At 41.2% G+C, this 27,203-nt stretch overlaps 1 protein-coding gene across 1 annotated transcript in view; it reads right to left on the bottom strand.

Annotated features, from left to right (window-relative positions):
• Positions 1 to 26,031, bottom strand: part of ERICH6B (glutamate rich 6B) — a 157,051-nt gene extending 131,020 nt beyond the window's left edge. The window contains exon 1 of the mRNA XM_075850233.1: positions 25,954 to 26,031. The gene's annotated coding sequence lies outside the window, so the exon portion shown is untranslated. The remainder of the gene's footprint in view (positions 1 to 25,953) is intronic.
• Positions 26,032 to 27,203: the final 1,172 nt, after the last annotated feature.

Raw genomic sequence — 27,203 nt, 5'->3', positions numbered from 1 at the left:
TAGAGGCCAATTATGCTTCTGTTTTTTTTGGTTTTTTTTATTGTCAGAACTTCTTGTAGCCATCCATCAAGAGGACAAAAGGTCTGAGATTTCCGATATCTAGGCATGAGTAAACCGGAAGCGACTATCACACTATCATTTTCAAAGTTTTTCGGATCGACTTTTGGGTTATGGCAGTATTTCTGGGTTATTCTTTTATAAGTTACCAGTATAATGTTTACCAACTCCCAACCTTCAAAACTATCCTACAGTCCTATCAAATATGAGTGATTTTCCTGATGCCAAATATCACCGCCAGTTTGACGTTACATTTGATATTTTTTGAAGTGTAAGGGTATGTTCACACAGCAAACGAAAAGCGGCCATAAAATAGTTGCTTTCAAGGCAAAACAACCCCTGAGTTTCAGCCGTTTTTAATGGATCAAGCGTTTTTTTATGCGTTTTTTACGGCCGCTTTTGGAGCATTTTTTCTATTGCGACAATGAAAAACGGCTCCAAAAACAGCTCAAGAAGTGACATGCACTTCTTTTTTACAGGGCGTTTTTTTTACGAGCGGCCAATTTAAAAAAATGCCCCGTGGGAACGAAACGCCATTTTTTCCATTGAAATCAATTGGCAGATGTTTGGAGGTGTTCAGCCTCCGTATTTTTAGATGTTTTTCGGGGGCGTTTATGACCCAAAAAAGGGCTGAAAATAAGCCGTGTGAACATACCCCAAGGATAAAATGTACTCCTGATCCCATTAAGGACAGGTTGTGATACATGTAAAATAGAACGTGAGCCAGTACTTCATTTGTGGCATATCCACAGGATATATCATAATTGTCAGATAGATGCGGGTCCCACCTCTGGGCCCCGCACCTATCTCTAGAATGGGGCCACCTAAACACTGTTCTACCTTTCACGGTTCCCACTGCCACTTGTAATTTCCGACCATGTAATCAGAAAACAGCGTAGCCCGGTGAGTTACACTGTTTCCGTAACTCCCATGGAAGTGAATGGCAGTTACGGTAACAGCATAGCTCACATGCTACGCTGGTTCCGTAACTACCATTCACTTCTATGGGAGTATGGTCGGAAATTACAAAATAGCAGGAGTAAACGAGAAAGGTAGAATGGGGTTTAGGGGACCCCATTCTAGATATAGGTGCAGATCCCAGAGCTGGGACCCGCATCTATCTGACATTTATGGCATATCCTGTGGATATGCCATAAATGTCCCTGATGGGCAAACTCCTTTAATTCTAGAATACAGTAAAGCTTTTTTTGACACGACCAACCAAAATTGCAGTGAAAAAAATGTTCTTCTAGAGGTGAGATCCTCTCAAAAATGAGGGGCACAACACAGGATACAGTGAGAATTAAAAACAAAGAACAAGGATTTGCGCTTGCTGCTGAACAGGACCAGATTGGACGTCAGGAAATATTGTTGAATATAAGATACTTTATTTGGCAACGCGTTTCGACATCAGAATGTCGTTTTCATCATGGCCTGATAAATACATCATTCCGCATTCTAACTACCATACGGTTCTACCATGGTTGTGCCTGCGATTGCACAACCCCAAAAGGTGAGCATATTACTACTTGCCTCTTTTATGCCACATTCCCCACATGTCTTGGAAATTTTCACCATAAGGCGATGTATTTTTCTCTTTAAGATTACTACAATACATAGGATATAAGGGAATTGTAAATTTGTCACAGAAAAATGTATTCTTTCAGGTGTGATCTTCTCAAAAAGGTGCTGTTTTGGAGGTTTCACTGTATTAGACATAATGCCATAATGGTATAGTTGCTTGATGTTTTGTTATAAAGCAGCCCTATTATAGTCATGCTACGTTTTATACTAAATTATGCTAGTTGTAGCAAGAACTACACTTCAGTGCATTACTGGATCATCAATGAGAAGCTTTCTGATATAGATAATATTCTCTGAAGGCGAAACTTTTACCAAATTCTGAAATGCCAATATACTCTCCAGCATATGGTAGATAGTTCCTAGCATGTGAGAGACGGGGAATTAAACTAATCCCACATGCACATCCGTGTGCCTTAGTGGCCTTGCCTAGAAGCAATGTTCCTAGGGGAGAATATGGTCCTTAAAACAATATGCAAGGGAGCATGCAACCATTTTTTGGGGGACTGCTGAATAAAAAACGCTTGTGTACATGACAACTAAGATTATTATGAACAAGGACTAATTGGAATAGACACTTTTAGAATGATTTGAAGGAATAATAAACTGTAGAGCAAATGTATATAATTTACTGTAAGGACAGGTTCACCCAGGACCGTTTTGGTCTAATGTTTGCATTGCCATGGAATATGATGGGACTATATAAATAACAGGAATAACTATCTACCAAGCAGATGGCTTCCCATTTCGACTTTACAGTAAAAACCAGAGCATTTTAGGTTGCTATGGACAATGTCACCATTTTTTTTTACATTATTTTTTTTTTATAAATTATTTGTTGTCTATAATGATAGATCCTGTTATATTGCTACCTTGCTTGTAAAGGAAAAAGTTTTGCTTTGTAGATTGTAAATTGAATGCAAAGAATAAACACACATCACACTGAAGGAGAAAAATAGAATTTATACACAGAAGAATTCCTCTGTCGACAGCCAACATTACTCACTGCCATGTAACTCCATACTAAGAATATAAACTGAAAGAATCTCTTTATCTCTACTTGGAGCCTAAGGTCTATTTTTAAATATATTTTGGCTTATAGAAAAAGAGTCTAACAATGATATGTAATAAACAGACTTAGCAAAAAATAAAAATTGTGCTGCTAAGAACAGAATGAATAAAGCAACATAGGCCCCATGCACACGATCGTGCCCGTAATCATGGTCCGTGGACAGTCATCCGCATTTACGGACCATGCTTCCATTATAAAGTATGGGAGAACGGTCCGTAAAATAAAAAAATAGATGTATGTGGCAGAGGCAGAAATTTCTGCAACAAATCTACTGCATCTTTCCTTTACACTTTTCTTCTATTAGGCCCGGTTCCCACGGGTCGGATACGCTGCGTAAAAAACTGCACAGCGTATCCGACCTGGAACCCGCAGGACCTCCTGTCCGAAAAACCGCACACCACATTGTGCTGCAGTTGTTCATACAGAATTTCCACTGCAGAAAGCAGCGCTGTAGAGAAAAAAAAAACAAAAACCTTCGCACTTACCCCCTCCCCCTTCTCTGTGGGTAGTCCTGTGATTGGCTGCAGCTGTCACATGGGATGCAACGTCATCCCAGGAGGCCTGACTGCAGGAATAAGGAGAGAGTACTTGGTAGGGATGGTTCTTTTTTGAGTTGCGATTTTTACGGCGGAAACACTGCAATTCCGCTTCAAAAGTCGCAACACTTGGTTTTCTTTTTGCGGGTTTTGCAACCCCATTGAATTCAATGGGGAAAACCTGCAACAGGAAAGCAATGAAAACGCAGCACAAATTGACATACTTCCGATTTAAATTCCGCACCCCAGGTCATTTATTAGCGTTTACGCTGCAGGCTTTTTTTCCGCAACGTGGGCATGAGATTTTCTTAATCTCATCCACTTTGCTGCAACTGTAAATGCTGCAGATTTTCCACACGGAATTCCGTCGCGGAAATTCCGTAGCGTTTATGCTACGTGGAAACCCGGCCTTAAGGATCCCTTTCTGTTTATAGCAAAAAAGAAAAAAAAAACATGCAAACTTTAGTCCAAAACTGACCCTTGTGAATCTGTCCTTACAGTATATTATATATTATATATACATTTGTACTACCGTTTATTATTTCTACATATTTTCTAAAAGTGCCTATGGAAAAACTGACTTTAACATGTCACGGAAATAATGGAAAGTTGTGTTTGTACTGTAAAGAAGACACTGCCTGACAGCCACATGTTGACTACCCCTGGCACAAAATACTGGAATAATATAAAGTCAAGTTGGGCATATGCGAGTAGGAAGTAATAATAGTTCTGCTTAATAAAAACACAATCTTTTCTGACTCCCACACCTTGCTGGTGGGAACAAGACGACAAGTTGATTTGAAGCATGAAGCCAATTTATCATTTGAACTCAATTACTTTTGTGCTCCGCTCTCAGGTTTGTCTCAGATGAAGGGACTGACTGCCCTTTGGCTGTTGTAATATTGAAAAAACAACGCACATTACAACCCGCTTCTTTCTGCTGGACCACAAGGGTTGGCTAGCTTTGCAGAAAATGCTACATATTGAAGATGTTGACCTATTTGTTCCATTCCCAGGTAAATAGTGGTGATTTTCCTCAATAATTAAAGATTTCATGTTGTGCATTGGGCTGGGTTCACACTGTGCGATTTTGTTGAATTTTAGCATGCAGTTTTTTGTTTTGGTAGATAAACTCCAATGTCTCCAATTTGGTTCATCAACCAAAACAAAAAACAAAAAAACACCTGATAAAAACAACAGAAACACTGTGTGAATCCAGCTTTAGGCCCTGTTCACACAGAGTTTTTTTGCTGCGATTTTTGCCACGGAAACCGCGGCAAAAAACAGCCGAAATGGCCTCCTATTGATTTCAATGGGAGGTGGAGGCGTTTTTTTCCCCGCGAGAAAAACAAAACAAAAACGCTCGCCTGAAAAATAAGCAACATGACCTATCTTGAGGCGTTTTCCACCACAAAAACCCCATTGAAATCAATGGGAGAAGGAAATAAACTCGTATTTTTGCCGCATTTTTTGCTACGTTGGCAAAAAACCTCTCCCGGTTATTCCCCCTGTCTGTTGAAGAAATAGCAAAAAAAAAAAAGCCTCAAAAAACGCCTAAAGAAAAGTGTAAAAACTCGCAGCAAAAAACGCGTGTGGTGCAAAACCACTTCTAAAAAACGGGAGCTGATTTTTCCAGGCATGGGAAAGATATGTTATTCGTGGATATTTTTACAAGTACAACTATTTTAGGTAGCAATCTATAAGAACGCACTCATTCTAACATGAGGCAAGTCAAGTCATGTCAAATCATGTTAGTCCATAAACTTTTCTCACCGTTCACTAAAATTTTTAGAGATTTTAGACTTCAGAACATTATAAGATGTGACAGCACAATTTTTGGATCTGACTCGGCCAGCCAAGTTATTTAATTGCATCTATTATCGTTGTAAGGGTATGTTCACACACCCTATTTACGCATAGTGAAGTCACTTCCTCTGCAGTGATTGGTCGTTGTGATCACATGATGTATTCTCTATTCAGTAATGCAAACACTCACTCACTCTTCCTGATCTGCGTCCTGAATGACGAGACAGGCGGGATGATATCATTCAGGACGCAAGACAGGGAGGAGATACCGCGCTATCTGCCTATGCGTTTCCTGGGCTGGTGGGGACACTGAAGAAACGTTTTTCTCCAGGGCAGCTCCAGCTCCAGCAGCACCAGTGGGCAGTGTTTGTGAGAAGCCCAGCAGGTCAGTCACTGAGTGTGGACTTTAAATGAATGGGGGCACTGATGGGGGTCTAAAAAGGGCAATAATAGCAAGTGGGCAGACTATTCAGTGCCTCCTTGCTGCCCATTTGCCACTTATTGCCCCTTTTGTGTCCTTTTGTTCAGTGCCCCCTTGATGCCCATTTGCCATTTTCTTCCCCATTTATTGTTCTTCAGTGACATAAGGTGCTAAAGGGGCAGTAAATGGTAAATGGGCAAAGGGGCCGCCAAACAGAAGGACGCTAAAGGGGAAATTAGTGGCAAATGGGCACCATGGTGGAACTAAACGACACTAAAGTGTTAATAAATGTCAAATAGGCACAGAATTCAGTGTTTTCATAGTGCACATTGACCATTTTTTACTCTTTTAAACCCTGTTCAGATTATGTTAAAAGCTATGTACACCTTTAAAATTGTTGTTTTTTTTTTTTTTTTTAATAAAAATGTGTATCTGTGAGTTTGGTGAAACTTTGTAATTACATTTTATTAAATTATTTTTACTTTTTTAGCTACAGCTGCTTTATATCCTGTATCCAGAGCAGCTGTATCTAGTGCTGGGACTTGAATCTGTCAGGTCAGCGGGTCCTGAGTGTCAGAGACACAGAGATACGCAGGACCCGCTATCACTGAATCTGTCAGGTCAGCGGGTCCTGAGTGTCAGAGACACAGAGATACAGAGACACGCAGAACCCGCTATCACTGAACCCGTCAGTGCTTCTGATCTGAGGGATAGGTCTCCGCGCATGATACAGCTGCTCTGTATACAGAATACAAAGCAGCTGTATCTCAAAAAGTTAAAATAATTTTGAATAGAAAAAAAAAATTCAAAAAGGTTTACATAGCCTTTAAAGGGGTTGTTAAAATAAAAAAAAAAAGAACTTATAATTACCTCTCTCCTCTCAGACGTACCTGCATTGGCGACTCCAGTCACTTCTGTTCTCTGTTTGTATACAGCGGTGACCTCATGTAGACAGTACACCACCACTGTACACACAGAACAGAGATGACAGTGCAGGAATGTCTGGGACGAGAGAAGTATGGGCTGCTTTTTTTTATTTGAAGCCCTGCTCTCCTGCTGCTACATAACAAGTTTAAACCCAGACAACCACTTTAACCTCTTAACGCTATCCGTGTATTTATGGCGGATGTGCATTCCAACAATATGGCACGTGCCATTGTGTGTTATCTGTGGTGTGAGGCTGGGTTCACACGACCTATTTTCAGGCGTAAACGAGGCGTATTATGCCTCGATTTACGCCTGAAAATAGCGCTACAATACGTCGGCAAACATCTGCCCATTCATTTGAATGGGTTTGCCGACGTACTGTGCAGACGACCTGTAATTTACGACAACGCGTAAATTGACTGCCTCGGCAAAGAAGTGCAGGGCACTTCTTTGCAACGTAATTTGAGCCATTCTTCATTGAATTCAATGTAGAGCAGCTCAAGATTTACGAGCGTCACAGGCGCCTCGCATAATGCGAGGAGGAGCTTTTACGTCTGAAACGAGGCAGCTGTTTTCTCCTGAAAAAAGTCTGTCTTTTCAGACGTAAAAGCCTCTCATCGTGTGCACATACCCTTACATAGGACTGCAGATAACATCTACTATATTATCTGTACTCGGGGCCGGCCTTAGGGGTGTGCGACCTGTGCCTTTGAGCTACAGCTGCTTTGTATCCTGTATCCAGAGCAGCTGTATCTAGCGCTGATACTTGAATCTGTCAGGTCAGCGGGTCCTGAGTGTCAGAGACACAGAGATATAGAGACACGCAGGACCCATGTGGTACTACCTGCAGGGGGCTGTGTGGCACTACCTACAGGGGGCTGTGTGGCACTATCTACCGTGGGCTTTGTGGCACAACCTACAAGGGGAATCTGTGAGTGGGGGGGCTGATGGTCATTTTACTGTGAGTGGGGGGCTGATGTTATTTTACTGTGAGTGTTGGGCTGATGGTGTTCAAGTGGTTTCCACCTATGAGCTCCAATTGAAATGGATACGAGGCAGAAAATACCTGCGGCGCTCGTTTGGAGCTTTTTTGCCTGCGTCTTTTGCATTATCTTCAGCTGCTTAAAAAAACGCAAAAAAAGTCAAACAACGCTGTCAATTCCTGAAGGAATTTATAGGCAGATTTTTTTTGCCTTTCAAAAAACGCTGTGTGAACATACCCTAAAGAGTGTAGTGCTTGTTTTTAGCCATTTTCGGTCTCTCTAGAAACAATTTTTGGTAGGGGTGCCCTGAGGAAATTTTTCCAGTGATGCCTCGAGTCCGAAAAGGTTCGGAAACTCTGTAGTAGGCTACAGGATCACACCGGCCTACGCAAGGATCCCGTCGTGGACCAGCTCAGATCGTCATGGGAACGGGGCCTAGGTGAGTAAAATTTTTTTGTTTGGGGGCAGTGTCCACAGGGGGAGGTGGGGGCTGTATTGCACGATCTACAAGGGGGAGGTGGGGGATGTATGGCACTGTCTACAGGGAGGCTGTATGGCACAATCTACGAGGGGCACTATCTACAAGGGGGGCTGTGTGTGGCAGCCAGGGGAGGGGGGCATTATACTGTGTGGGGGCCACTAAGCGGACATTATATTGTGTAGGGGTACTAGAGGGGGCAATATACTGTGTGTGGCACTTAGGGGGCATAATGCTGTGTGGGCACAATTAGAGGATAAAATACTGTGTCCTTGAAGGGGTTATAATATATTATATTATTATTATACTGTATGGTGGGGCACTAAAGGGGCATTATACTGTGTGGGCACTATGTAGGGCATTATACCGTAGGGGGCATTATACTGTTTTTATGGGGCATTTTTTTTATGATGGGGTGGGGCGCCGAAAGATAATTTCGCACAGGGCGCCATCTATCCTAAGGCCCGCCCTGTGCATGAGCCCTCTTCTATACCTCCAGATGCCTCCAATTTCATACAGTTTTTTCAATTGTATTCATTAAAAATGGCATGCTCCATAGAACACCATATGTACTTCCTAGAAGTATTGCTGTACAGGCCCTAAATTTTAAGAACCTAGGGCGAGTTTACTAATAGTGGCATCGTTGAGGTTTTGTCATGATTTTTAAAAAAAAACATTGAGAATGGCGCATTTTTGCAAAAGTCCTGGGTTTTTGCTGCGATATACAAAAGACAAAAAAGGAAAGAAACTACAAATCTCAAGACCTAACCAACACACATTGGGATAAAAAAAAAATAATAATAATTTTATTAAAGCTTTTGCTCTGAAAATCCACAACAGTCAAGAAATCAAAAGTCACTTTCACATGGCAGTGTCTTGGTTAGTATTTTGTACCAGCATTTGTAAGTCAAAACCAGAAAATAAAGAGAGAAAAAAGGAGAATCGAAAGATTGGCAACTCTTCTGTGTTATGGACTCACTCCTGGTTTTGGCTTATAAATACTGATGCAAAATGCTGATTAACATGCTGACGTGTGAAAGAGGCCTTCGGGTTACGGTCCCAAGGAGGGGCAAAATAGGTCGCCCATTGGCCACCCCAAGTGAGCAAGATTTCAGTGGCATATGGATGCATGGGACCATACCCTAAGACTTTATGGCAAAAGAAATAATCTCATTTGCCCAGAGGCGAATGTATTTTTCAAATATTTAATCAGCCATGTTTTGTTTAAAGGGAATGTGTTACTTATTCTATTATATTTCTTTCTTGATTTTTTTTTGGTGTATCTTTTTTTTCTTCCACAAGGTGGGAAGTATAAAAAAATTAAATAATAGTTTTTACTACATTGGCCATCAGAGGGAGCACTTCCCACAATTACAGCAAGGTGAATCAGTTAAAGCAACCTGACTGACAGCTGCTGTAAATGTGGGAGGAACACTCTCCCTACTATTGACCACACTCAACACCCCTCCCTATTTTTGGTTACAAGCCAGGAAGAGGTGTCTTCAAATTTGTATACTGCAGCTCCATTTTTTTAGTGATTGCACAAGGGTAGGATGTGCTGATCACATCTGCTACAGAACACACCAAAAGGCTGAGAATGATGAAAGTAAATTTTTGCACGTTTTTTTTTTTTTTTTAGGAGGATCAACAAGTTTGGTTGTTGGACTACGTCTGATTCAAGGACTACTTCGCTGACAGCTTGTTTTATTTTCATTAAAATGGTTAATGAGGGCTGTGTGTGTGTGTGGGGGGTCTTATTTCAATAAAATATATTTTTTCTATGTCTTTTGAACTTAATTACTACCGCTTTAGTAATGGCCGCTGGCTGAATGACAGCATCCATTACTAAGGCGGGGTTTAGTGTTAGCCAGTGCAGAGGTTAACACTAACCCCAATTATTACCCTGGTACTCAACGCCACCAGGTGTACTGGGAAGAGATGTGTACGATCCAGTACCCGACCATCTGTAGTGATGGTCGGGCAGTGAGGCGGATGCAGGCTGGTATAATTAGGCTGGGAAAGGCCAAAACCAGTGGCCCTTTCCACCCTGGTAATGCTAGGCTGCTGCTGCTGTGTTGTATCTGGCTGGTTATCAAAAATGGGGGTGGACCCCAAGTCATTTTTTTTAAATTTAAATGGAATAAACACCGTGCGGCCACCCCCATTTTTCAGAACCAGTCAGATACAACACAGCAGCAGCAGAAGCAGCCTAGCAGTACCAGGGTGGGAAGGGCCACTGTTTTTGGCCTTTCCCAGCCTAATAATACCAGCCTGCGGCAGCCCCAGGTTCCGACCTACATTACAGATGGTCGGTTACTGGATCGTACCCAGCTCTTCCCGGTTTTCGCCGGCTAGCATTAAATCTCGCCTTGGATAATGTCAATCAGCCTGCAGCTATTAATAAGGCGGTAGTAATAAAGTTTAAAAAAAATACAAGGCCATAGAAAAAATATTTTATTGAAATAAAAAAAAACACACAACCCTCATTAAGCATTTTATTGAAAATAAAAAATGCCGTAATCGAAGTGGTCTTTGAATCCGATGTAGTCCAATGACAGAACCTGTAAAAAGACACAAGTACACCCAAAAAGTTTGTAACACATAGAAAAGCAAAACAATTATTATTCTTACTTTTCTTGGGTCCAGCGCTGGAGCCGCAATGTCAGCGAGCTGAGCCCTATATCTAAGCCTATCATGTGTGATACGAACTGCTGAGCCGCTGTATCTAATCCTATCCATCGTTATAGGGTCAGAGTGCTATAGATGTGTGGTCATATATATATATATATACAAAAACACATACATATACACACATATGCATACACACATTTTTTTTGGGGGGGGGGGGGGGTGAACATATGTTAGTACAAGGATACTTACTGCTGGGGCCCTGTATCTAAGTATCATGTGTGATACTGTCTGCTGGGCCATGTATCGAATCCTATCGTGTGTGATAGGGTCTGCTGGGGCCTTGTATCTAAGTCTATCATGTGTGATACTCACTGCTGGGGCACTGTATCCAAGCCTATCATGTGTGATACGGTCTGCTGGGGTCATGTATCTAAGCCTATCATGTATGATACTGTCTGCTGAGTCAATGCATCCAATTCTATCCACCGGCGAACCTATAGGAGCCTTAGTCTTATGGAAATGCTATCCCCGTCATGTATGTAAAAATGTATTATTTTTTTTGGGGGGGGGGGGGGGGTAAATATATGTGTCTCGGGGCTTGTGCCCCTAATCTTTTAAGACCCTAGCAACGCCCCTGCGCTCAGATGTCTCTGGCTTCTCACTTTTCCAACATTTCCGCACCTATGAACGAAGATACAATGCTCACGGTGCCACACTCTATGCCCCTGAATATAATAGTATCACACACTGCGCCCCTGAATACAATAGTACTACACACTGTTCCCCTGAAAATAGTAGCACCATACTCTGTTCCCATTAATTAAATTGTGTCAAACACTGGAAGGGTAAAACCACACACAGAGTTTTGGTACAGTTTTTTGGTGCAGTTTTTTTTAACCAAAGCCAGAAGTGGATCTAAAGGAAAGAAAAGGTGTATAGAAAAAACTGATGCATCTCCATTCTTTGGTGTCCACTCCTGTGTTTGGCTCAAAAAACTGAGCCAAAAACGGCATCAAAACTGTGTGTGTGGTCCTGGCTTCAAGTAAAACACCACACACACTAACAATGCCCCCTGTAGATAGGACCAGTCACAATGCCCCACTGTAGATAACGCCAGTCAGACGGCCACCTGTAGATAGCCCCAGTCATAATGCCCCCTGTAGATAGCGCCCCCTGTAGATAGTGCCAGTCACAATGCACTCTGTAGCTAGTGCCCCTGTAGATAGCGCCCCCAACGTTGCCAATAGGAAAAAAAAAAAACATCCTCACCTGTCCCCGTTCCCGCACCATCCTCCAGCGACACAGGACTGGACAGAGACCAGGCTGCGTCTTCCAGCATAACAGCGCAGTGGGTGTGATGCTGATAATTCCCTGTCTCGCCAGCGCTAGAGTAAGCAATTGTACAATATACGATTTGGTGAAAGGTCCCACTTCACCCCGGTTCTCTGAACCGGCTGTAATTTTAACAACAGGTTCGGCCCCCTTCCACCCTCGGACCCTGGGCACTTGCCCAGATTGCCCTTATTATAATTCGCCCCTGTTTATGCCACTCTAAATAAGTACCATTTAGGCTTGGCAAAAAAAGGCCCTTGGTAACATGTCAAGTGGCTGCTTATATAATATGATTTAAAATACTACACTATGGGGACAAAAGTATTGGGACACCTATTAATCATTAAATTCTGCTGTTTCATTCAGTCCTATTGTCACAGGTTTATAAAATCCAGCACCCAGCCATGAAGTCTGCCTTTAGAGACGTTTGTGAAAGAATGGGTCATTCTACAGAACTCACTGAATTAGTGTGCGATACTGTAATAGGACGCCACCATTCTAACAAGCCAATTCATTAAATTTCTTTCCTCCTAGATATTCCACGATCAATTGTGAGTAGTATTATTTCCGAAGCGGAAGCGTTTAGGACCTACAGCAACTCAGTCTCAAAGTGCAAACCATGTAAAGTTACAGATTGGGGTCGCTGAGGCACATTAGTGCATAAAAGTCGCCAATGCCCTCTGCTGACTCAATAACTGCAGAACTACAAACTTCCTCTGGTACGAATATTCACACAAAACTGTGCCGGGACCTTCATGGCATGGATTTCCATGGCTGAGCAGCTGCATGCAAGCCGTACATCACCAAGCACAATGCCAAGCGTCAGATGGAGTTGTGTAAAGCCCGCCACCACTGGACTCTGGAGCAGTGGAAACGTGTTGTGTGGACTGACAAATCACGCTTCTCTATCTGGCAGTCTGATGGACAAGTCTGGGTTTGGCGAATGCCAGGAGAACTTTTCCTGCCTGACTACATTGTGCCAACTGCAAAAGTTTGATGGAGGAGAGATAACGCTATGGGGTTGTTTTTCAGGGGTTGGACTAGGCCCCTTAGTTCTAGTGAAGGGCAATCTTAATGCTTCAGCATACCAAGACATTTTGGATAATTGTAGGTTTCCAACTTTTGGGGAACTGTTTGGGAAAGGTTCTTTTCTGTTCCAGCGTGACTGTCCCCCAGTGGAAAAATAAATGTCCATAAAGACATGGTTGGGAGAGTTTGGTGTGAAAGAACTTGACTGGCCTGCACAGAGTGATGACCTTAACCCCATCCCAAAAAAATTCTTAATACATTTATATAGTAGTCAATGAGACTTTGTTTTTTATACAGAGCTTTGCATCCCCGTAAAAACCTAGCATTCAACGACAACATTTTGGCTACATGTTGTCACGTAGGGTTTGTGGACCCACTGGGTCGTACCGCCTTGGCGGTATGGCAGCTGGCCAACAGGGTGCAGGTCAATGTCTATAGTTCGTATAGGGTACCAGTGGCAGCTCGGACAGTAGCAAGGCAGGCTCGGCTGGCACTAGGCAGCAGGTAGACATCAGGCGAGGTGAAGTAGGTACGGCACGACTTAGGCTCAGCACAATACTCGACCAGGATAGTACGGAATGCAGGGAACAGGAACACACTAGGAGACCATTGCATAGACAAACTAGGGAAACAACAAGAAAGCTGAGGCATCGAAGCAGGGGGCTGGACCCCTCTTATAGTCCAGGGTACTCACGGCCTGATGCTTCATCAAAGTCCGGTCCGCATGCTGCCCCCTTAAGAGTGGGCACGGGTGTGCGCGCGCACCCTACGGGATCCGGCTGAGGTAAGTGGAAGCGAGTGCTGGCGTCTCCTGGGAAGGAGACTGGGGCCAGCGCTTGCCGACTCGTGGCTGCGGCTGTCATGGGGAGAGTGGCGCTGATGGCCCGCAGCCACGGACATGACACATGTAGCTCACACTAGAGGGAAAAGAGGAGCTTACTACATACATTGAATTCAGTAAGAAAACAGTAAGCTCCCCCTAGTGGTGGCTGCATCATGTCTTTGCAGAGGATTTGGAGCTCTAAGAAAAAAAGAAGCTAGAGAGATATGTAAAAAAAAAATAATCAGCACAAAATGTTGAACATAAAAGTAAAATGCTGTTAAAATTTAGACATTCACTTTAAATATATGCAGATTTAAACTAAAAAAAATAAAATTCCAAGTGTCAGCATAATATCCTTACAGAACAATGCTGACAATGTTTTTTTATATACTTTAGAGCCTTCTGTTCCTTGTTAAATACTTCCCTTACACGTATGCAGATATTTAAAATACAGATACAGGAGAGCTTCTCGTGAATTCAATCATGATATAGAAGATGCAGAAAACACTCCTAATGTCTTCATTTCAATTTCAAATGTAAATGTAACAGCGGCGCTGGAGATACTTATAATTGCTGTGGTTCTCATGAGATCTTCTTTTCTAACTTTGGCTGCTTAGCAATGAAATGTGATAAATTAAACGGATTGATGAATAAATGCCAATATGGAAAAGTCCTGAGAGACTATTTTAATTGAGGGTATGGAAATATGACAGATCCCCAGAAGACGTTACACTGCAGATCGAAGAAGGTTATGGAAATGAGTTTGATCAAATACATTTCACATTATCTTTTTTTTAATCAGTAGCCATAAGATTGCATGAAGTACCATAAATAATGATTAAAAACTAAGGAGACACTTAATGGATTGTATTCTTGTACAGGTTGCTCAATAGTTTTCCTCATGACTGTGTTCCTTCTTGCATCAGTAACCCCCTTTAATTCTCTGTGGCAATCAAAGCTGACAGGTTTGTTGGGATCAGCAGAACTACCTTAATTTATCAAAGTGCAGGTTACGTTTAGGGCAGGCCTCTTGAAAGCAAAAAAATAAATGTAAAAAAATCATTTATTTTTCTGAAAACTAGCTTTGGTTTCTTTCTAAAGTAAATAATAAAAAGTGCTTTCATTTGTTAAACTCATACAAAAGTTTGAATTACATAAAAACTGCTCTGTGAGACTTCGGGCTAGTTCACATATTGGGGCAGATTTACTATTCAAATTTAGGGTATGTTCACACGTAGTCAACAAAAACGTCTGAAAATCCAGAGCTGTTTTCAAGGGAAAACAGACCCTGCTTTTCAGACGTTTTTTTACCAACTCGCATTTTTCGCGGCGTTTTTTACGTCCGTTTTTGGAGCGGTTTTCATTGGAGTCTATGAGAAAACAGCTCCAAAAACGTCCAAAGAAGTGTCCTGCACTTCTTTTGACGAGGCTGTATTTTTACGCGTCGTCGTTTGACAGCTGTCAAACGACGACGCGTAAATAACAGGTCGTCTGCACAGTACGTCGGCAAACCCATTCAAATGAATGGGCAGATGTTTGCCGACGTATTGTAGCCCTATTTTCAGACGTAAAACGAGGCAAAATACGCCTCGTATACGTCTGAAATTTGGCCGTGTGAACATACCCTTAGCCAGAATACTGGCGTATATGCCGTGCGCCACATTTATTAACTATTTTAGAAACTTTATTTTTTACATGCTTGGCACGGGGGCATTGCGTGGTGGAAAATGGGCATGGTCGACCAAAAAGGGACGTCACGTTTGAATGCAACACGTTGCGGCAAAATTTTGGTGCAAACAACTGGTGTAAATTAGGCCAAGTAATAGGTGGTATAAGTGTCTAACATGCCTAGCTAGAGGTGGCAAATTTATCATACCGCATGCACCACTTTGATAAATTTGATGCCTTTTTTAAAAGCCTTGTCTAAGTTTACACTGTCTAATACTTGAACAATATTAATAAATCTGCCCAATGTATTTTTGTGCCTTAAAAAAAAATAAAAAAATCTGCATTAAATAAAAAAAAGGAAATCTGTAATGATAAACCACAAAAGCACAATGAACACAGCTTTGGAGCTTATTCAAAGCGCGTCCGTTTTGCATTTGTACGAATGTCTGATTTTTTTACTATCATATGTCATCCGTCTTTCTTGTTTGCCGAAAAACGGAAGGAGGGCCACTTCTTTTTTTCAGTCTCCTAGCAACAGATCCATCAAAAACAGACTGCACATGGATGGTGTCCATGCACTATTGGTTTTTCCTTGCCTACACATTCAGTTAAATGGGCGAGTCTAGGATAAAAGTAGTGCATGCTTCAAATTTTTTCACACGGTGCAATTGTCTATGTAAGAAAACGGATGTGGGAATAGCCCCATTGATGATAAAGGGTCTGTGTGCAGTTCTTCTGCAGTACCTATTGGACACACGGAGAGCACACGGACCCTTGTTCAGACATGTCATATTTATTGCAGAATCCGGACCGAAAATCTGCAACAAACGACAGTATTTGCAAAAACATGTGGTAAAAAAAAAAAAAAATCGGAATCGATTTTAGGTCTTGATGCAGAATTTTAAAGCCGCAGCATGCCCTGTATGTCGCAGATTTTGAAATGCACAGGGTGAAATCCACAGCATATCTGCAGTATTCTCCATGCCAACATTTTTAAACATGGATTTTGATGCAGAATTTAATTCAGATTCACGGGAAAAATCATGGTGGAAAAATGCCACATCTGAACTTACCCTAAGAGTGTATGCACACGGCATTGCCACCTGCATGGACCGTATATGGTGGCGCAGAGTCTGTATTACAGACCCATAGGCATGCCATGTGCTGCTGTACGGAGCTGTATTACAGATCAGTACAGCATGGATTCAGAATACGGCAGTGTGCATGAAGCCCATTTCATATTATAGTAAGAAACAGCAACAAATGTAAAAGACGTGCATGCCCATCTATATTGTAAATATACTATATTATAAGGAGAAATGCTTTAATATACCAAAAACAACGCACAATGATAAAATCAATTAAAAACAAGTAAACAAAACAAGGGACCCACTTAGGTTAAGTGGTCCCATTGCAGTACAAGCCCATAAAAAAGCCAAGATGAACCATAATGAAAGTATTTTTAATATTAATATAATATTTCAGGTGGGGACCACTAATAACAAACAGATAAATTACTGTCAAAAGTATATAGGTACAAAGCTAGCTAAAGTGCATACAACCAAACTTATCAAGTATAAATTGGCATGTACAATATGTGCAAAAGTAGAAAAAAAGACGAGAAAAAGGAGATCAAATAAGGGGACATCCAAAAATACCCAGATGAATGCTTAAAAGAATAAATCTTGGTCCGATATAAAAGTACCACAGCCTGCTGTTCCACGCGTATCGATGCTAGCAAATGCTGCTTCCTCAGGGGTAGTTTCCTCAGGGGTAGTTTCCTCAGGGGTAGTTTCCTCAGGGGTAGTTTCCTCAGGGGAAGCTGCATTTGCTGTTCGCGTTTTAGCTCCAGAAACAAGGATTATAAGATGCTTCTTCACAATGTACAAGTCCTACCACCATTCACATAATACTTAAGTCGGCCTTCACATTACATTGTAAAGATCTTCTCTACCTTATGTCTCTTTTTTTCATCAAAAGTGGGAAAGATCCTAAGGAAATATTTACACTCTCCTTTGTACTTGGTTCAGTTTCTACTTATGATGAAGAAAAATGTACAGAAGAGCAGATCTTCCGAATGTAGTGTGAATGCAGCCTCAATGGTAATTCTGCTCACTTAAGGGCTCATTCAGACGAGTGTATATGTAGTCCGTGTGACGACCGTTAAAACAACGGCTGTCACACAGACTTATGTACTTCAATGGGGCCATTCACACGACCGTTGTTTAAACGGAGCGTCCGTGAAAAAATAGGACATGTCCTATTTTACTGTGTCACGAATCCCTCCATAGACTCTATTATATGAAGGGATGCGTGATAACGCGTCTCGCACTGGTGCACCTCGGGCGTGAAAAACTGCAGTTTTTCACGTCCGAGGTTGGCTACGTTCATCTGAATGTAGCCTAAAAGAAATGTTCCAGTAAATAATATAGTAACTATACATTACACAAAGTGACTAGATTGAATATATCAGCATTTTCCTCATGCTAGAAAATTTGTGGAATTCATGGTAAAATATGGAAACTAGTGCATGGCTTCTAGTTGTACACATATATAGTGCAGAGAGCCAAATCTTCCTGGAGGCCATGCAGTCTTCAGCAGCTTTTGTTTGTCTCCTATACCAAAATGTATAATATTCAGGAGACCATACATCACATTAAAAAAGCTAATTATAATATATGTGTATGCAGATGTAGCTGTCTTTACCTTGACTTTTAACGCATGAAATAAACAATGGCTAGATCTTTTGCCTTAACTTTTTCAATGACTTTTCAATTGCTTTTGTTGTGTGATATCACGCTGCAGCAAGTTATCAGAATAAAGTTAAAGATGGCTATATATATATATATATATATATATATATATATATATATATACACACACACTACCGTTCAAAAGTTTAGGGTCACTTAGAAATTTCCTTATTTTTGAAAGAAAAGCACAGTTTTTTTCAATGAAGATAACATTAAATTAATCAGAAATACACTTTATACATTGTTAATGTGCTAAATTACTATTCTAGCTGCAAACGTCTGGTTTTTAATGCAATATCTACATAGGTGTATAGAGGCCCATTTCCAGCAACCATCACTCCAGTGTTCTAATGGTACATTGTGTTTGCTAACTGTGTTAGAAGGCTAATGGATGATTAGAAAACACTTGAAACCCCTTGTGCAATTATGTTAGCACCGCTGTAAGCAGTTTTGCTGTTTAGAGGAGCTATAAAACGGACCTTCCTTTGAGCTAGTTGAGAATCTGGAGCATTACATTTGTGGGTTCGATTAAACTCTCAAAATGGCTAGAAAAAGAGAGCTTTCATGTGAAACTCGACAGTCTATTCTTGTTCTTAGAAATAAAGGCTATTCAATGCGAGAAATTGCCAAGAAACTGAAGATTTCCTACAACGGTGTGTACTACTCCCTTCAGAGGACAGCACAAACAGGCTCTAACCAGAGTAGAGAGAGAAGTGGGAGGCCCCGCTGCACAACTGAGCAACAAGACAAGTACATTAGAGTCTCTAGTTTGAGAAATAGACGCCTCACAGGTCCTCTACTGGCAGCTTCATTAAATAGTTCCCGCAAAACACCAGTGTCAACGTCTACAGTGAAGAGGCGACTCCGGGATGCTGGCCTTCAGGGCAGAGTGGCAAAGAAAAAGCCATATCTGAGACTGGCTAATAAAAGGAAAAGATTAATATGGGCAAAAGCACACAGACATTGGACAGAGGAAGATTGGAAAAAAGTGTTATGGACAGATGAATCGAAGTTTGAGGTGTTTGGATCACACAGAAGAACATTTGTGAGACGCAGAACAACTGAAAAGATGCTGGAAGAGTGCCTGACGCCATCTGTCAAGCATGGTGGAGCTAATGTGATGGTCTGGGATGGCTTTGGTGCTGGTAAAGTGGGAGATTTGTACAAGGTAAAAGGGATTTTGAATAAGGAAGGCTATCACTCCATTTTGCAACGCCATGCCATACCCTGTGGACAGCGCTTGATTGGAGCCAATTTCATCCTACAACAGGACAATGACCCAAAGCACACCTCCAAATTATGCAAGAACTATTTAGGGAAGAAGCAGGCAGCTGGTATTCTATCTGTAATGGAGTGGCCAGCGCAGTCACCAGATCTCAACCCCATAGAGCTGTTGTGGGAGCAGCTTGACCGTATGGTACGCAAGAAGTGCCCATCAAGCCAATCCAACTTGTGGGAGGGGCTTCTGGGAGCATGGGGTGAAATTTCTCCCGATTACCTCAGCAAATTAACAGCTAGAATGCCAAAGGTCTGCAATGCTGTAATTGCTGCAAATGGATCATTCTTTGACGAAAGCAAAGCTTGAAGGAGAACATTATTATTTCAAATAAAAATCATTATTTCTAACCTTGTCAATGTCTTGACTATATTTTCTAGTCATTTTGCAACTCATTTGATAAATATAAGTGTGAGTTTTCATGGAAAACACAAAATTGTCTGGGTGACCCCAAACTTTTGAACGGTAGTGTATGTATAGTTTCTTTTGTGTTTGTTTTAATCCTGGAGGATTTGTAAGAAGCATTGCTTGCTGTGATTAACCCTTAGTCATGCATATGGCAGATTATATTGCCCAATAGGACAAGCTTTACATAGTGGAAGTACTGAGTACAGTTTAGGTTACAAGGTTTTAGCAGAGGTAAAGAGAATAAAAGACGGAAAAGCCAGAGTGGACACACGTTACTGGATATACACATTATACTAATGTAAGAGTACTGAAAGGCCATTCCAATGTTCAATAATATTCATAATGTAAATTCTAACGATCAACATATGAAATGTATACCTAGTATATAGACAATTTCTTTTAACTAGTCTTAATAACTAAATAAATACAATCTTTTTAGAGTATATTCACACACAGCAGATTTGTTGCAGAAATTTCTGTAAATATCACCTGAATGGCTATGTTCAAACGGGACAGCTACGCTGTGTAATAGTACACAGCGTTTCCGCTCTGGTCGCCGCAGGGAATTCCGGCCGAAAAAAACGCACCAAATTTTGGTGCAGTTTCTCAGCTGGAATGTCCGCTGTGGAAATCCTACACTGAAATAACAATAAAAAATAGATACTTACCATGGCGACGCTTTCATCCGACATCCTGCAGCCCTGTGACCGCTGCAGCCTGTGATTGGCCGCCTGGACGAAAAGAAACACTGAATTCTGCTATTTGTTGCGGGTTTTACCTCCCCATTAAATTTAATGGAGAAAACCTGCAACAAATAAGCAGCATTTACACAGCGTGTGGATGAGATTTGTTTAAATCTCATCCACATTGCTGCAACTGTATTACACTGTGGAAATCAGTTGTGGAAAGCCCACAGTATTTACGCTATGTGTGAACTTACCCAATGGGTATGGAGCTGTATACAGTGTATTGCTGTAGGATGCAGCCTACCGTGTTATTGAGAGTAACTCTGTAATATGGCATCCGATGGAGTATGTATGAATTTGACAAAAGAAACCGCTGTATGCCTTTTTATAAAATCGCAGGCATACAGAGGTACAGTACGCTTGTGTGCATGTGTCCTAATACTACTATCTTTTGCTGCTTTCACGCATAATTTTTGCACCTATATAACATCTACAAATCCCAGCCAGACCTTGTATATAATGACACAAACTAACCGCATCATAGGGATCTATGTTGCGGTTAGTTTGGGTCATCAGACCCGTGATTGTGCTGGAATTTGCACTCAAAATGCAGGTGCACCCTTATTACGCTTGTATGAAAGCGGTCTCGGTATAATCCGATGTAGCGGTAATTTTTTTTCATGACTACCACAAAATTGCGACCAAATGAAGCGATTTTGCTGTGATTATACAAAACGTTATGTTTGTAGTTGTGGCACCACGTCATTAGATGCTATGTCTAAATATGCCCTGGGTTGGGTCCACCACATCAAAGACTACAACAAATTTCATTCTATTAACACCTTGCCACAGAATCACGTACATGCACGGAATCGTGCAGGAGCAGTTTAACAAAAACTGCTGTCAACCCCTGGCAATCCTCGTTGTCCCGGTCGGCGATCATTGTGATTGGTCCATTTCTACAAGCGGACCAACTACAATGAGGACTGTCAGAGGAGGCTGTATCTCCAGCTCCGATCCTCTCATTTGTGAGAGAGAAGTGGTGGGAGCTGGTTGTTAGAGAATAGACAGAGAGAAAGAGATAGGAACAGTCGCCAAAAACATATAAAATTAACCCCATCACCACCCCATTCAAGTTCAAGTTCTTGGATATCAGATACCAGTTCAGGTACACCACAACATGTTAGTTGTTGCGCACAGACTACAATTGTAACTAGTTATATCTGAGGCTTCGTTCACATCTGCATCGGGCTCCGTTCCGACGTTCCGTCTGAGCTTTCTGTCAGAACGGAGCCCTGACTGACACAAACTGAAACCAAAGGTTTTCGTTTCCATCACCATTGATTTAAATGGTGACGGATCTGGTGCCAATGGTTTCAGTTTGTCACTGTTGTGCAAGGGTTCCGTCGTTTTGAACCTTTGGTTTCAGTTTGTGCCAGTCAGGGCTCCGTTCCGACAGAAAGCTCAGACGGAACGTCGGAACAGAGCCTTGACGCAGATGTGAACATAGCTTGAGTTGTTCAGGTTCAAGTTCACCAGCAGACAACCGCAACATCAATTTAGGCTTCGTTCACATCTGCGTTGTGGCATCCGTTCTAGCGGATCAGTTGAAATAAAAAAGAAACTGACAGACTGACTGATGCCAGACTGAATGCAACGGAAGGTAAAACATGTTTGTTTTTGACGGATCAGTTTACCGGATCCATCAAAAAAACAGACTCTTTTCTTTCCGTTTGTGTGAGTTTGTCATTAGTTATACTCCGCTTTGAACGGATCCGTTTTTATCTTTGTATTTTCTTGCTTTCATTTTTAGTCTGCGCCTGTGCAGAAAAAAAAACGGATCCGTTAAACGTAATGCATAACTGATACAAACGCATGGCATATCAGTTTGTATCTGTCATCCATTGACTTCAATGTGAAAAAAAACGGAAAGCTCCTTTCCATCAGGTTTCCGTCATTTGTGACAGAAACTATAGTGCAGCAGACTACAGTATTTCTTCTGTCAAAAAAACTGAAACCTGACGGAACGGAGCCTAATTGAGCACAACAATAAAACCCATTTAAATCAATGTTGTTTTTTTTTACGTAAACGTTAACTTCTGTTCTTGTAGTCCTCTGACGGATACGCTAGAACGGAAGCCACAACGAAGATGTGAACGCAGCCTTAGTTACATCTGAAAGGGAGAAAAAGAAAAAAAATGCACGGCGCCACAATAGTGCAGATAAAAATGGTAAAAAACAAAAATGAAACCCAGGGTGAGGTATAAGCTCACCTATAGGAGTTGTGCTAGGTCAGGCACAACTCTGATGTGTGCATGGGTTAATAGAAGAATAGCTGCTGCCAAGGTCCGATCCGGGAAACAAGGATTGTTACCGCCAGAGTAATGTGAGAAAAAGACCCAATAAGGACTTATAACGGCGCTGCTATAATGAAGTTTTAAAATCAAGGTATATAAATAAATAATTGTTTTATTGGTAGTTTTAAAATCAAGGTATTAAAATCAGCGTAGCCTACCTACCAATAAAAAAATTATTTATATACCTTGATTTTAAAACTTCATTATAGCAGCGCCGTTATAAGTCCTTATTGGGTCTTTTTCTCACATTAGTTACATCAGAGTTATTCAAGTTTGATCTCGAGTGGATATACCCTAATAGTGTGTGTATACATTACGTTCAGCAAGTGGATATACATGAATAGCGTGTGTATACATCAAGTTCATCAAATGTGATTTCAAGTGTATATACACGAATAATGTGCGTATACATCAAGTTTAAGTTGTGACGTTCAGGTTTATAAAGTTTGATCTCAAGTGGATATACACGAATAGCTGGTGTATACACATTACGTTCAGCAAGTGGATATACAGTTCATCAAGTGTGATCTCAAGTGGATATACACGAAAAGCTGGTGTATACACATTACGTTCAGCAAGTGGATATACAGTTCATCAAGTGTGATCTCAAGTGGATATACACAAGTAGCGTGTGTATGCATCAAGTTCATCAAGTGTGATCTCAAGTGGATATACACGAATAGCGTGTATAAATCAAGGTTAAGTTTTCAACCTCAATATATAGTTCAGATAGCGTGTACACACCAAGTTCATGTTCAGTATATACAGGAGGGTAGGCTACATTTAAAAAAAAAAAAAAAAAAAAGTACAAAACAAAATAAATGCTATCCTAAATTCAGAGTCAGACTCTGACGGTGGAGTAGAAGTGCATTTTCTGCTGTCTTCCTCTGATTCATCAAGTGATGAAGTGCCCCATAGACGCATTAGGGTCAGCGGTCAATCAGTCCCCCCGAGTGACTTGGATTAAACCTCCGCTAGTAATTTTGTACCCCAAGTGCCAGACTTTACAGCCACTGCAGGAATTCATGTGAACACTGCAGGGTCCAAAGAAGTGGATTTCTTTCACCTTTTTTTTTTTAGAAGAATTAATAGAGAAGAGTGGAGAAAACTAAGTTTTTAGCTGCCTACCCCAACTCATTTTTTGCAAGGCCCCCTCAGTAAACTCCCATCAACTCAGTGGAGATGAAAAAAATTGGGGGTCTAGTTCTCAATATGGGAATAATAAAAAAAGCCCTTAATAAGTTCATATAAGAGTAATGACCTTTTATATCACACTCCACTGTACCGCAACGTCATTCCCAGGGCTCGATTTGAAGTGTTACTAAAATTTCTGCATTATAACAACAATGAACATTGCCTACTCCCTAATGACCCTGCATATGATCGCTTATTTAAAATTCGGCCCATAAAAAACACTGCTGTTATCTACATTACAGCGCCGATCAGATTTTGTAGGAGATAGAGCACTTATAATCTGGTGACAGAGCCTCTTTAAAATAAAATAGACATATGGAAACATATGTTTTATAACACATTAGAGATATTAGGGTTAAAAATAGAAAATAAATGATTTTTTCTACAATTTTAATAAAAAAATACAAATCGTATCGGCTTACTTTTACCACATAAATATAGCACAATATGCCACAAAAAAAAAAAAAATAGGTCAGAATCACTTGGATACACAAAGGCATTACAGAGTCATTTTGCTAAATGTTCACACATCTCAGATTTAAAAAATCTGGCTTGGTCCTTAAGGCCTAAACAGGCTCAGTCCTTAAAGGGTTACAGCTGGGTTCTCACATTGAGGATGCCCCGCAGCCTAGGTGCGCCCATGTTGCAGGCCAAAGGCATGTAGATTGGTGCTGTTTTCAATTAACTGCAGATAAAATCACTTCACTTATTAATGGCTGCGCGGTAAACTTTTTTTTTTAACTGCATAACCGCACACTCATTAACAATTAGGGTATGTTCACACGCAGTGTTTTCAGGCGTAATTTGGGCGTTTTACGCCTCGAATTACGCCTGAAAATACGGCTCCATTACGCCTACAAACATCTGCCCATTGCTTGCAATGGGATTTACAATGTTCTGTTCCCATGAGGCTTTATTTTACGCGTCGCTCTCAAAATACGGCGCGTAAAATGACGGCTCGTCAAAAGAAGTGCAGGACACTTCTTGGGACGTTTTTGGAGGCTTTTTTCATTGACTCCATTGAAAAACAGCTCCAAAAACGTCCGTAAAAAACGTGAGTTGCTACAAAAACGTCTGAAAATCAGGAGCGGTTTTCGCCTGAAAACAGTTCCGTATTTTCAGACGTTTTTGGTCACTGCGTGTGAACCTACCCTTAAAGTGCAGTTAAGTGTATGTTCACACATAGTATTTTCAGCCGTTTTTCGGGCCGTAAAGGTCCCGAAAAACGGCTGAAGAATCGGAAGCAGAACGCCTACAAACATCTGCCCATTAATTTCAATGGGAAATACAGCGTTCTGTTCCGACAGGGCGTTTTTTTATGCCCCGTGTTCTGAAAACGGCGCGTTAAAATACGCCCATGAAAAAGAAGTGCAGGTCCCTTCTTGGGACATTTTTGGAGCCGTTTTTCATAGACATAGAAAAACAGCTCCAAAGACGTCCGTAAAAAAACGCGAGTTGCTAAGTATACGTCCGAAAATCAGGAGCTGTTTTCCCTTGAGGCGATTTTGAGTTTGCGTTTGAACATACCCTTACAATTACCCTTCAGTCAAATTGAAAACCGCACCGGAACACATGTCGGTGCGGTTTGCGTGAGAACACAGCGTTAGGACGGGCATTTAATCTTATTCTACGACATCTAAAAAAAGAGTTTACAAATTTTGCTCAAATTAATGATTTTTTTTTGTTTTCGAATTTGTCACCGCAATTTCCTATCTACCTTGTCCAGGACATGTCCCTGTGAAATAATTCATATATCTCTCCCTGTAACTCTTTGTGAGCTGGTAAATATATTACTTTAAAATAATCGGAAAGCAGTTCTAAATGAATGTAAAGGGTAAACCTCTACAAGCTCTCGGTAATAGCGGTTCAGTCATTACCCTACATGGGGTCTGATTTCATCTGCATTTAATGGAATAAGAACAAAAAATCTTTCACCTGACTTGTTTCTCTGCAGTATTCCTGGACTCCTCACCTTCCGCTGCTTGTAGAAGTTTCCTTTGGTCTTATTATCTTAATATGTTCTCGCCTCGCTGCTAGTGTTGTGAGTCCTGTCCCTATGGCAACCAAGTCACTCTCTCCAGATTGCGGTGACTTTCTATGCAGAGTCCTGTCCTGCCTGTCTAGCAGTAACCCCTGAGAACGATTTCAGTTGTTTTGCTCCGGAGTTTGGTTTTATGGATTAAGCAACATCCAGGCAGTTTTGTTTTTATATTATTAACCCCTTAATTTTTTACGTTTTTCCATCGTCTCATTTAAAGAGCTCTAACTTTTTATTTTTGCATCGACATAGCAGTAAAAAGGACTTGTTTTTTCCGGGACAAGTTGTATTTTTTAATAGCACCATTTTAGGGTAGATAGAATTTATTTTACCAACTTTTTTTTGGTGGGGAATATAAAAAAAAAAAAAAGCAATTTCGCTACACCTTTTTCTATCCTAAATTCACGCCGTTTACCACGTGGTATAAATAACACAATAATAGTATTCAGCGGGTTGTTACGATTGCAACAATACCAACTTTATATAGATTTTGTATGTTTTACTACTTTTACACATTAAAAACACTTTTTTTTCAAAATTATTTGTTTTTGTCTCTCCATATTTCCAGAGCCATAACTTTTTTATTTTTCTACTGATGCAGTTGTATAAGGCCTCATGCACACGAACGTGCTTTTGCGGCCGCAATTCCCCCGAAAATCCACGGGAGAATTGCGGCCCCATTCATTCGTATGGGGCCATGCACACGACTGTGGTTTCCACGGTCCGTGCATGGCTCAGGAGCCCGCACCGCAGAAAGAACGGACATGTCTTATTACGGCCGTGTTCTGCGGTCCGGGCTCATAGGAAATAATGGACGCGGCCATGTGCATGGCCCGCGATTTGCGGGCAGCTTGCGGGTGACACTCCGCTGCCGGCCAACCCGAAAATCACGGCTGTGCACATAGCTATGGGCGTGTGCATGAGGCCTTAGGGCTGTTTTTTGCAGGACGACTTGTAGTTTTTATTGGTACTATTTTGGAGTAGATGCAACTTTTTGATCAGTTTTTATCAAATTTTTTTTTAAAGGCAGGATTCACAAAAAACAGCAATTTTTGCATTGTTTTTTATTTTATTCTTTACATCGTTCACCGTGCGGGTTATATAATGTAATAGCTTTATAGGCCGGGTCGTTATGGACGCTGCAATA

This window comes from Rhinoderma darwinii, chromosome 2, assembly GCF_050947455.1.
Source record: "Rhinoderma darwinii isolate aRhiDar2 chromosome 2, aRhiDar2.hap1, whole genome shotgun sequence".
NCBI classification, from domain to species: Eukaryota; Metazoa; Chordata; class Amphibia; order Anura; family Rhinodermatidae; genus Rhinoderma; species Rhinoderma darwinii.
Note: the sequence above shows the minus strand (reverse complement) of the source record. Positions and strands in the feature narration are given on the sequence as shown.